Genomic DNA, 11,020 nt, shown 5'->3' with positions numbered 1-11,020 from the left:
TAACCTTTGAAACTCTTGGTCAGTTATAGCTTTGTGAAAGATGGAGATGGTAGTCCTGGAGTGAATTATTTCTTGTGAAGATTTGTGTGACCGATGAGTCATTCAGGTGTTGGAATAAGGCCTTGCCAAACACTGTCTCAAGAAAATGCAGTGAAAGTTCTCAGTGTCATAAACTTTTATGTTGTGAATGTAAAGGACTATGTAGAGAATGCACAATTATCTTTTCTGAAGAATTTCTTAAAACATATATCCTTTAGTTGACTCCTAGCGGACAAATGCTTATGCAAGGGTGATACCTTGAAATCAATAGATAGCTGCATGGGGATCATGACATAACCCTCCATGGATGGCTGCAACATCTGTTCAAAGAAATTATGCTCAAAGCAATTTTTTCTATTGTAATTTGTCTAAGGAGACAAGGAAAGCCCTTTTCTCACTCACCTACTTTCAGTACTATTGCTGGCAAAATATTCTTCCTGTACTTCCATTTTAACGAAAGTTAGAAGAAACCTATCTGACAGCATGCTCAATTTGACATGACCATATTGAGTTAAGTTTTCAAAGTAAAAATTCTTTGCTGCTTCCCTACATATTGGCTATTGTTATGGGATAGCTCTGCCAGTGCAATTCTTCATTGGACTGCACTTACATTAAAGAAGAACTGTGAGGGTGTCACCCAGGGAAGGGTTAGGGTCAACACTTGGAGAGTTTGACTGTGAGATGCAGACAAACAAAATGTATATGATGAAGGAAAAAAAACAACAACAGGAAGGTAAAAGGCAATAGTGTCTTTGAGAAAGTCTCGTAAAATATTTATAACTTTGTATTTTATTTTATTTTTAACCAGGCTACTCATGATCTCTGATCACTTCATTTTTATTTTTTTTTTATTTTTTAAACAGAAAAGAAACCTGTGCAAATCCCTTGCTTAAGTCTCTTTAGAAGTAACATGTTAATTATTTCCTTATACCGTTCATAATGAAGTTCAGAGAGGTTTTAATTCTTCAAAACTGGTAGTGTCTAGAAAATAATTTTTTGCACATTAAAACTTATTGTACTATAAGAAGCTAGCATTCCTATGTAGAATGTTATAGCTAGAATAGTATCTAACATTCTTTTTAAAATGAACATTAAAAAAAAGAGGAAAGAATCTGCATTTTCACAAACGAATGAAGACCACACACTGGAAAACAGATAAATGGAAAACTTTTCAAAGGTCTGAAAACAAATATTTCTTTATGGTAAAAAAAAAAATAGTTTTCATAATGAAATACTAGTTCTTTAAAACTTTGTTTGGGAAATTTTGATTTAAACAATTATTTTCAGTTTTAAAAAGGCTATAGGGATAAAATTTCATCTGTTTTCAAATAATTTTCCTATTCAAAGTCTCATTTCATTTTGGAACAGACAGTAACAAAAAACCTAGAAATTGAAATAAAACACTTCAGAATGACCTCTAGTAAATATTTGTGTTACCCTGAATAATTTCCCACTTATAATTTTGGTTCATGGTCATTTTTGAGATTTTAATTTTTTGTGATTTTCTGTGGTAGGGAAAAATAAAGCTTAAACTCAGTGAGCTTAGGAAAAAATATGTCACTTTCAGTTCTTTGAATATATGTCTTTATATATTTAAGAAAGGCCTACTCGAAAATATATATTTTTAAAAGCCTCAATGAGTTTGTTGCACTGTAATGTAAAATTATTCAGATAAAACTGCAGGGCTTTGTATCTTTGAAAATTTCATTCAATTTTGAATACCTAAAACTGAACTGAAATTTTGGCAGACATTTGAAAATTGCATACATATTGTGTAAATGGAAAGCCTTTTCTTCTCTGAGATGAGAAAAATATAAGAAAATATGAAAGAATAAAGTGGAGGAGATATTTATTGAAACCTTACTATGTCCCTTCCATACATCATCTCTGTTCATAAGTTTGTCATAGACTAAGAGAAAAAAGAGCCTTTGTAAAAGGCTCGTAATTAGCTTTTGACCCTGCTCAGGTGGGACAGAAGTGCTAAGTAATTATTTATGATTTTATTTCAGTATTAGAATTCCACCAATAACACATACAAAATAGTAGAGGAACTCTTCTGCAAATTGGAGAAAGGGTCTTGGTAACATTACATGCTTTTTAAATTTACCTGGTTCTGTTTGTCATATTATCTATTGCCCTAAGCGTTTTGTTTAAATGTTAATCTATTTTTAAATATTAATCCTGAGCAAAATTTCAAACTGAAATACACATTTGATTGGTGACTCTGAAAATACTGATATTTAATCATATTTTTATGAATGGTTAGCATTTAACATGTTCTGCTGTTAGCTTCATCTCCATTTTCAACTTCTTTCTTCCCCCTGTATTTTCTGAAGAAATGGTTTTGTGAAATTATTTGATGACAGTCCCCCTTTTTAAAGGTCCTGCCTTGAAACACAATCCTAGATATTTTAACTGACTGTCACCACAGCATGGCTAAAATTTCAGCCACTGTTTATCAGAGGCATAACTCCTTAGTGCCAGATCTGAACTAATCCCTTTAGTGAAGTATTCTCCAGCTTTATAGGCTCAATTAAATGTCTGCCCTTGTAAAGAGAAGGCTATGTAGCTTTGTAACCCCAAAGAATACCAGAATAACTACTTTCTGAAAGACAGAGAAAAAATTTCCATAGAGATGACCAAGAATGACTGACTGGTGAGTAAGAAGTAGAGAACTGTCTTCAGTAGTATAAAGAGGCTAAGAGGATCTAGTTCAGAAATAAAAATGGCTTGTTAAGGAAGATCAACAACTCTTGTAGCTTGTGCTTTCTGAACTATGGTAAATAGCTGATGGAAAACCTACTAAGTGACATGCAAGTTTAGGCAGCTGTCAAAAAAATGTAAAACAGAACAGGCATTTTTCTGCTGACACAAGGTTGGATAGAAATAACAAAGTAGTCTCTCTCCTGTTAAGAGGCAAAAGTGAGGATTCACAGAAAATGAAGCTAATAAAAAGTTCCAAAGTTTGCTGGGCCTACACCTGGAAAAAGAAGCCAATGCAGTCATTTGTTTGGGCCATCTACTCTACGACAGATTAAAAGAGTTCATCAACAACCAGCACCAGAAAACTGTTTGGCAAAAGCCTTCTAAAGTAAGATTTTATCTCCCCTAGGTTTGCTAAAAGCAAAGGAAAAGCAAAGGAAAAGCAAAGGAAAATCAAATCATACTTCTTTTGAGGTTAAAAATCTAGTCTCTGTTTTTTCTCCAAAATGTCTGGACTGCAAATATAAATGTTAAACAAAATGTTTAAACAGTGCCAAATATTACTTGACCATTTTGCCAAATAGCAGTTATGGCAAGTAAACAGAATGTGATTAATCAGTATCATTTCTTGACATGCGCATTAATGGATTTGCATATTTCACAAATCATGTTAGTAGACTGGCAAATAATATTGAATGCTTTGCAATGTGGAATTAGGTAGAAAGAGAAGGTCAAGAATGCAGTTAGGATAATGCATGGGGCTCTATAGGACATTGAAAACACTGAAATTTGCTTGCCAGACTTTTATTTGGAAATGAAAATGTTTGATTTTTTTAATATAAGTTATGGAAAACTGGAAAAAAATGCCATCATTGCAATTCATGAATTGCAAAAGATCAGTAATAGTTTCTGGTATAATTATAGTTCACAATTAATTTACTGATGTGTATTCTGCTTGGGAGAAGTTTCTAGAATTTCCATCCACAGAGGAATGGGGAGGAACTCTTCAGGGTTCTTCTAGCTTATGCAAAAACAAAAAGGGAAAGATTAAGAGCAGAGGAGAGATTTCATACCACCATTCCCTGTCTTCCCCTCTAATGGCAAAGCAGTGTGATTGCATGGTGGAAAGTCATCTGTGAGAAGATTCCCTTTGCAGACATTGCAATCCTCCTCATTTTACCACTGTGTCTGTCTCCCTCATCACCTTAAAAGGTTAGGAAAGAGAAGTTATGATGAGAATTAGGACCATATCTGAGTAATATGTTATACCCACTTCTGAAAATGGAATATATGGTAAAGTTACTGATGTGTCTGGTGATCACAAATTTTAATTGTGGCAGTAAGGGGTTGTCTGAGGAGTTCTGGAGTGAAAAAGAGAGAAGTAAAGGACATCCATGTCATTCCTTTTAGCCTTATAGTGAAGTTGCTTGTACCATTTTTTTTTTAAATATATATATTTTATTTTGAAAATTTTCATGTTCTTCAGTTTTCTTGAAGGGCTTTTTATTCCTGATTTTCTTGTTTGATACCTTCTTTCTTTCAAGGTACTTCATATGTTTCCCAGTCATAATCTTATCTAACAAAAGAAATGAAAGCCTTTTACACTGTATTACCTTATGTTGCAAGAAGCTCAGAGGTAATCAAGCCCCCACTATTTTCTTCTTTTTGTCCCTTTTTTCTGCCAAGACCTCCATCTGCAGCAGGAGTGAACCTGCTATCATTCCACTTCTATGGTCAAATCAATAACAAATGCTTCAGTTAAGCTCTATTCGCAGTTTGAATCATCTCTACCTCTGCAATGAGTCATGTCCTCTCAGGGGCAAGCAGGAAATGCATGCCCCTTTTCTCTTAAAGGACAAATTCATTTTGAAGCTTGCTTATTGGGATGATCTTCACAATAAAGTTGGGTGTGATCTACTTTTATTGTATCATTAATATTCTCTTTGAAAAATTTAAAATATCAGAAGTCTGCCACATTGACAGACTAACACTGACTCCCTAGCATGACTGAGGGCTTTACAGAGTATCCTTCTCTGGTGGTTTTATAAGCTTCACCAACCAAATCTTCAAATTCAGATCTGATACTGCTGGGTGGTTGTGTAGTATGCTGTAGTACACACAACTTGTTCAGAATAGTGTAGAAGGTATTGTTGGTATGTCAGATACAAATGATTGTCATGGTTTCTTATTTATCTGTTGACAATCCTTGTTAACTGGAAAAAAATATGAAAGTTAATGAAAGTTCTGTTTATCTCTGGTGATGTATATTGACAGCTCTACAAGATACTAGCTCATGGCAGTCTTTGTCCGTCACTACTTAGTGCATGTGAATATTTCTGGAAAGAAAACAGATAATAATTTATAAAGGTTATGCATGCTGAGAGAGGATAATAACTGTGCTTCAGAAGTGGCCCTGATCAGACATGGGGAACTTGGATCAGTAGTTTGTGTTGGTATGTCTCCCAGGATTATTGCAAGATGTTCTACCACATGAGATGATATTCTGGTAGTTGATTATTCTAGTCACTGATTCTTCCTACTCATTTTTTTTTCTATCATTACTGACTCTTACTGACTATTCTGTGGTTAAAGGTAAACCAGCAGCGTTGACTTAGAGAGTAATATATAAACCACAGATTTGTAGTACATATGTAATACTATATAAAATAGCTTAAAGCAGTATAGAAAATAAAGGTTCTACACTTTTACGATGAGAAACCAGACAAATACTGGGAGAGAAGGTAAGGAGCATTGCAAGAAAGACAAGGACATAAATTGCAGATAATTCATTTGGTAGAATTTGAGAATACCTTGTAAATATCACCTAAAGTACAATTTCTGTTGGTAAACAGATATAGGAGAGAAAAAGCTCAGGAATTCAAGCTGTGAAAGATATCCATATATTTAACTTCTATTTAAATGCTATTGCCTGAAGAATCTAATTAATTAATACTAATTATAAAAGTAGATTTATGTTTTTATTAATTAATAAGTGTATAAATATTTTTTTATTTTGAGATAGTTAATATTGACATTATAACCTTTCTTGCTACAAAATGAAGTTGTAGAACTAAGATATATAGATAGTACTAATCAATGATTTTCACTAAAATGTTAGTTTATTCCACCTATTTATGGAACAGTAGTTAATTAAGAAGTCTTTAAAATTCCCCTGTAAGCCTATAAATGTTAAAAATGTTTTACATGTATATAGAATTAAATAGTAGCAGATTATACCTTCTGTTGAGTTCTAAAAAATACCACACCCTACTAAAAATCTTTGTTTCATGACATTACTGTTAAGTCATGTCCAGTTAAATAGAGCTGAATTACAAAGAAACAAGCATAAAACTATAAAAGAACAGTCTAATTGGGTTATAAATTTGCTTACAGGCTGGTTGACCTTCCATTTCCCCATCCTCAGCAATAAATTGGAAGTTTTTTTTTTTTTTTAACTACAACAACAAAAAGAACAAACACTTTTATAGTGATGCATATATAAAAAGAATCAACCAAGCTGAAACTATTCAGTTCAGCTTCATCTGTTTCTTCATATGGATGTTAATAGACACATTATCTTAATGTCTCACCCTATCAACCTAACTTGAATTTCTGATTTTGCCTGACAACAATCCATTCATGTCTTTTGTGAAACAATTATACTGAGGATGTCAGGGCTACATCTTTAATTTGAATTACTTATATGTGGCTTAAGAACATAAAGTAAAATTGCATTGCATTATACACAAAGCTGTAAAATATAACAATCTTATTAAAGCAGCCTGCTATCTCCAAGTAAACAGCCCAAAAGTATCCTAAAAGGTAAAGGAAAAACACATTAGCTCCATTAGAAAATCTACCTTCATTTTTGCATTTGGAATAGGTAGGTTTAAAAAGTTGTTTCTTCTGTCTCCCTCTCTTTCAGTAAATATAGTCAGAAAGTCTAAAGTTTTGAGTTACAAACTATTTTCTGCTGTTTGGACTTCTGTGAGAATGTCATAAATGGAGGTTTCCCTTTAGAATCAGGAAAGCTGTGGCTGGTGGCTTTCATCAGGAAAAGGACATCAGGATTATTTTTCCCAATGTGAAATACAGAGAAGAAAAGGTCATCAGGGAGGCCAGAGGCAGAAATGAAATTGAACGGAGGCTCCTACTTATTAGTACTGCTGTTTGTTCACTTGAAAACTCAAACGAGAGGATAAGAACCTGCACTAGGATTTCTACCCACTGGACCTGCATTGACTGACCACAGTAATAGGCATTACAGACAACCTCTGATGTAGATTTGTCTCTACCATTACTTAGAACACCAGCTATATAATGCTGCAGGTGTGGCAAGGTAGCTCTGTGTCAGCCAGAATAAATGAGGTAGGAGGAAGAGATATAATCTTCTGCAAGACAAATGGATAGCAATGGGACAAGCAAACAAGATACCATGCAGTAACTTTGGATCCAAAACAGAGGCAGCCTAAGTGAAGCTAACTCCAGCTTTTCTGTCAGTACCCGTTTGTCAGATCATAGAATGGTTCCGAGATACAATTCTCAGTAACTTTAGCTACATTTGGACTGAGCAGTGAGCAAACACAAGTACCTCTTCTGCAGTCACTATTCCCTAGTTGTCCCTACCCTCCTGCAAAATGGAACTCTTTTGCTTTGTGCAACTTGCAGCAGTCAGGACAGGGAGATAAAGGACAGCTGTGTACCATACCCCAGCCTCCTGTGGCAGGGAGCCTAGTGCAGGTGAAAGGCATTGATGGCAGCAGGCACTTGAAGTGTTGTAGGGCCTGCAAATTTCTTGACCTTTGCAGAAGGAGATAAATTCAGCTATGGCATATTTGCTAGACGCCTGCTGTATGTGCACACATTCTTTGTGAGTTAAGACACAAGCTGTATCAGAGCAGAGAGCAGGAATTTGAGTTTCTATCTTGCAGCTCTGTGTTCACGGCTCCTTATTTCTACAGGGTCCATGGGCTATGCGTGACATGCTTTAACATGTGAGATTCTTTTGGCTTTAAAATTGAATATCAAAGCACATTCTGGATGCCTAAATACAGCCTTCTTGCACTTTAAATGACCTGTTGTATACCTTCTAGCCTACAGCTGTTCTCCCTAATGGGCACAGGTCTTTTCTTCATTCTGTATGATAACTGCAAGATCTATGTGGATGTCTTGAAGGATATAGGATGTTTTCAGTGTCACTCAACATCCATTCTTAGCCACCTGAACTGTCTTTTGTTTGTGTTGCTGAAGCACCATTTGCTTATTTGGATTTTATCTCACTGTACAAACTATAATTATTTTTCAGTAAAGCCAGTCAATTCAGTTCAAGTATATAACCTTGCTTTCATGAAGTTCACTGTAACAACATTGCTCTATAGCTCTTAAGCAATTGCTCCTCTACTGAGAAACACCTAGGTAAGAACCAACTGGTTTTGGGGGTGATGGTGCAAGTCCATAATGACTAAACTAATGTAGAGACAGTTTCTGGTTTCACAGACTGCAGTTATGGAATTTGGAGGTTAATCTAATTCTATGTTTCTAAATCAAAACATCTAAGCAAGTCAGCAAATTTTTCTTTATATTGGTTTCTTATTTCTGTATACATTAGTACTGAAAAATTGTGACCAAATTTGATTGTACGGTTTACCTATGGGCTATTTGTCTTATGTAGGTTATTTGCTCATTCTTAATTGTGTTCTGTTGCTGGTTACCTAATTTACATGTCCAAAAATTTGTTGGTGGCAGAAATCTCTAAAACAGAATCATTAGCAAGTGCTGCCTGGCTTGCAGTTGATTCTAAATAACGTACATACCTGACTATGCTTAAGTAACTTCGTTAGGTATAAATCAGTATTGTGACAGGAAAAATGATCGTTTCCCAAACTTTTGTGGAAAAAAAAAAAAAAAAGGAATCTTCAACTTGGAACTGGAAAATGCAGCGTTTTTGCAGTGGCTGCCTGAAATTGGCCACTTGGTATGTTTTCTGCTGGTGTTCAATAGCTGCTTTCTGATTGGACAGTGTGCTCATCCTGACTTATTTATTTTCATTTCACTGGCTGTCTTGATTTTTTAAATTATTTTTTTTTAATTATTTTTTTTTATTTATTTAATTTTGTATTATGTTTCTGGCTGAATGGTTATCTCCCCACTATCTTTATTTAATTTTTAAGATAGTCTTGTACTATTTGATGGGCATTAGAGAAGTTATATATCTAAGAAAAGCTACTACAGTGCAATGTTTCTGCATGTTAGTGTTCATTCTGTTTTACACAGTATCTTAGAATAAGTTTTATTTCTGTAGACTCCTGATTTAGCTTACTCCTGAGCTAAGAGAACTGTAAGAAAGTGAATTCCTTTTTTCCTGCAAACTGGTACACCAAAATAGTTTTCACATAGTCCAGGCTGTTGTCAGACAAGAAATGGCAGCTGCCTCTAGCAAGCCATTTGGCTCTAATCCCTCAGTTTTAGTCTATTTTCTAATTTGGACACAGCATTGGTGGTTAGATCATTGTCCAAGCCAAGTATTTAGGCTTTGATCCAATTCAAACATATGATTTAAACATACCCAGGAAATTGAACTATAAAGGCATAGATTTGCTTGATAGATCTGTGTCTAAAAATGAAGAGTAGAGCAATCCTAAAACGATACTCTCAAAATGAATTGTCTTTTTCTTCCAAAATGACAATTTGCTTAAGTTTACTAGAGTAAAAGGTTTCTACTGAACTGAAAAATTAGTGTTACAATATTTATTGTTGATTTGATATACTACCTTTTCTCTGTTTTCATCCTGCTTCAATATATATATACACAAATCTGGCAGGAATAATGTGTTTCCACTGCTATATTCCTTTGCATTGCATTCTTTTGCTCTGTCTTGAAGTATTAAAAATGCATTGCATCTAAAATCAATATGAACTTTTAAGTGGGTACCATATCCCGGGAAAAAGCTTGTTATTATCTGTGAACTCTCCTTTCTCCAAGAAAAATAAAGGTGAAACTTTGCAGTCTTTTCCTCTGCAATTGCATTAGGGATTAGGATAATGAACACTAACATTGTACACTGTAAAAATGTGTCAGTTTTGACTAGAGCAACAAGATGGAAAAACAAATTAATCAACAAAGGGAATAATTGCTGAAGTCACGCACTGGAAATTTTTAATACTCTTTTTTATTATTATTAAAATCTACACTGTATTTCTGTTTTGTTTTTAATAATTGAAATAAGTAAATAAATAAGGATTAGATTGTGGCTTTTACTTGTCTAAGGGTAGGATTTGTACTCCAGATGAAAGGTCATAGTCTATCTCTGGTGCCACTGTTTATGGGTGTAAGTCATGTACATGGGAGCTATTCAGGCTGCACTCATGGATGAATTGGCAGACGTGCTGACAGAGGTGTTATCATTGCTGGAGGCATATCCCTGCCCTCTGCTTTCTGCCCCCACTTTGTGCTGAGATGAGGCACGTGGTTTCACTGGAGAGGCTCCCCTTGCTCCCTTGTGATATGTGCAGTTCTTTCAGGAGATCCAGGGGGAGGAGGTCTCCTCCTTATTTTGTTTGTGTACAGGCAGAATAAACCAAGTGTACTCTTGAATAACTTCTACAATTAGAAGATTTAATTCCTTTTCTGAGGTATTTATCTGCTCTACACAAAATCCTATTCACAGGGATTTCAACATTATTGCTTGACCTAAGTTCATCTGTGTGGGATGCCATTAGATAGATCTCTGCCCTCCTTTCTGCTGAAAGCCTTTGCCACTTGACAGTTCTTCAAAAGGTAGTCCCCTGTGGCTCTCAGTCATGGAGAGCTACCAAGAGAAAAAGAGCAGATGAGCCGCAGAAAGGAATGAAATAATAATGCTTTACCCCACTGGAAAGTGTTTAGCAGACCAGTATTCTCCCAAAGTATAAAGCTTTAGTACTGCTTAAAAATCAATATTTCCATGAGGATTTTTGTTTCTGTATTATTCATGCATCTTAACTTATTTCACAGAAAATAACCCAAATGTTATGACAGGTGTCAACACAAAAGCAAAGACATTTGCTGTCACACTCATAAAGTGTCTCAGGTTCAAACACATATTAGTAATAATTAATAACTGTAGTAGACCTTTTCTTTCAGAAGCAAAATCTTTCTGGTGGAATAGCTGAGTTACTTAACGGGAGCATGGAACTTAACAGGAGATTTAACACTGCATGTTCTGCTATAGTTATTTTCTTCCTGATAGAAATAGGGTAGAAAAGATCTTGACACAAATAACTCCATTGGGTTTTTCTC

Source organism: Cygnus olor, chromosome 2 (genome assembly GCF_009769625.2).
Source record: "Cygnus olor isolate bCygOlo1 chromosome 2, bCygOlo1.pri.v2, whole genome shotgun sequence".
Lineage (NCBI taxonomy): Eukaryota > Metazoa > Chordata > Aves > Anseriformes > Anatidae > Cygnus > Cygnus olor.
This window is presented reverse-complemented; position numbering follows the sequence as displayed.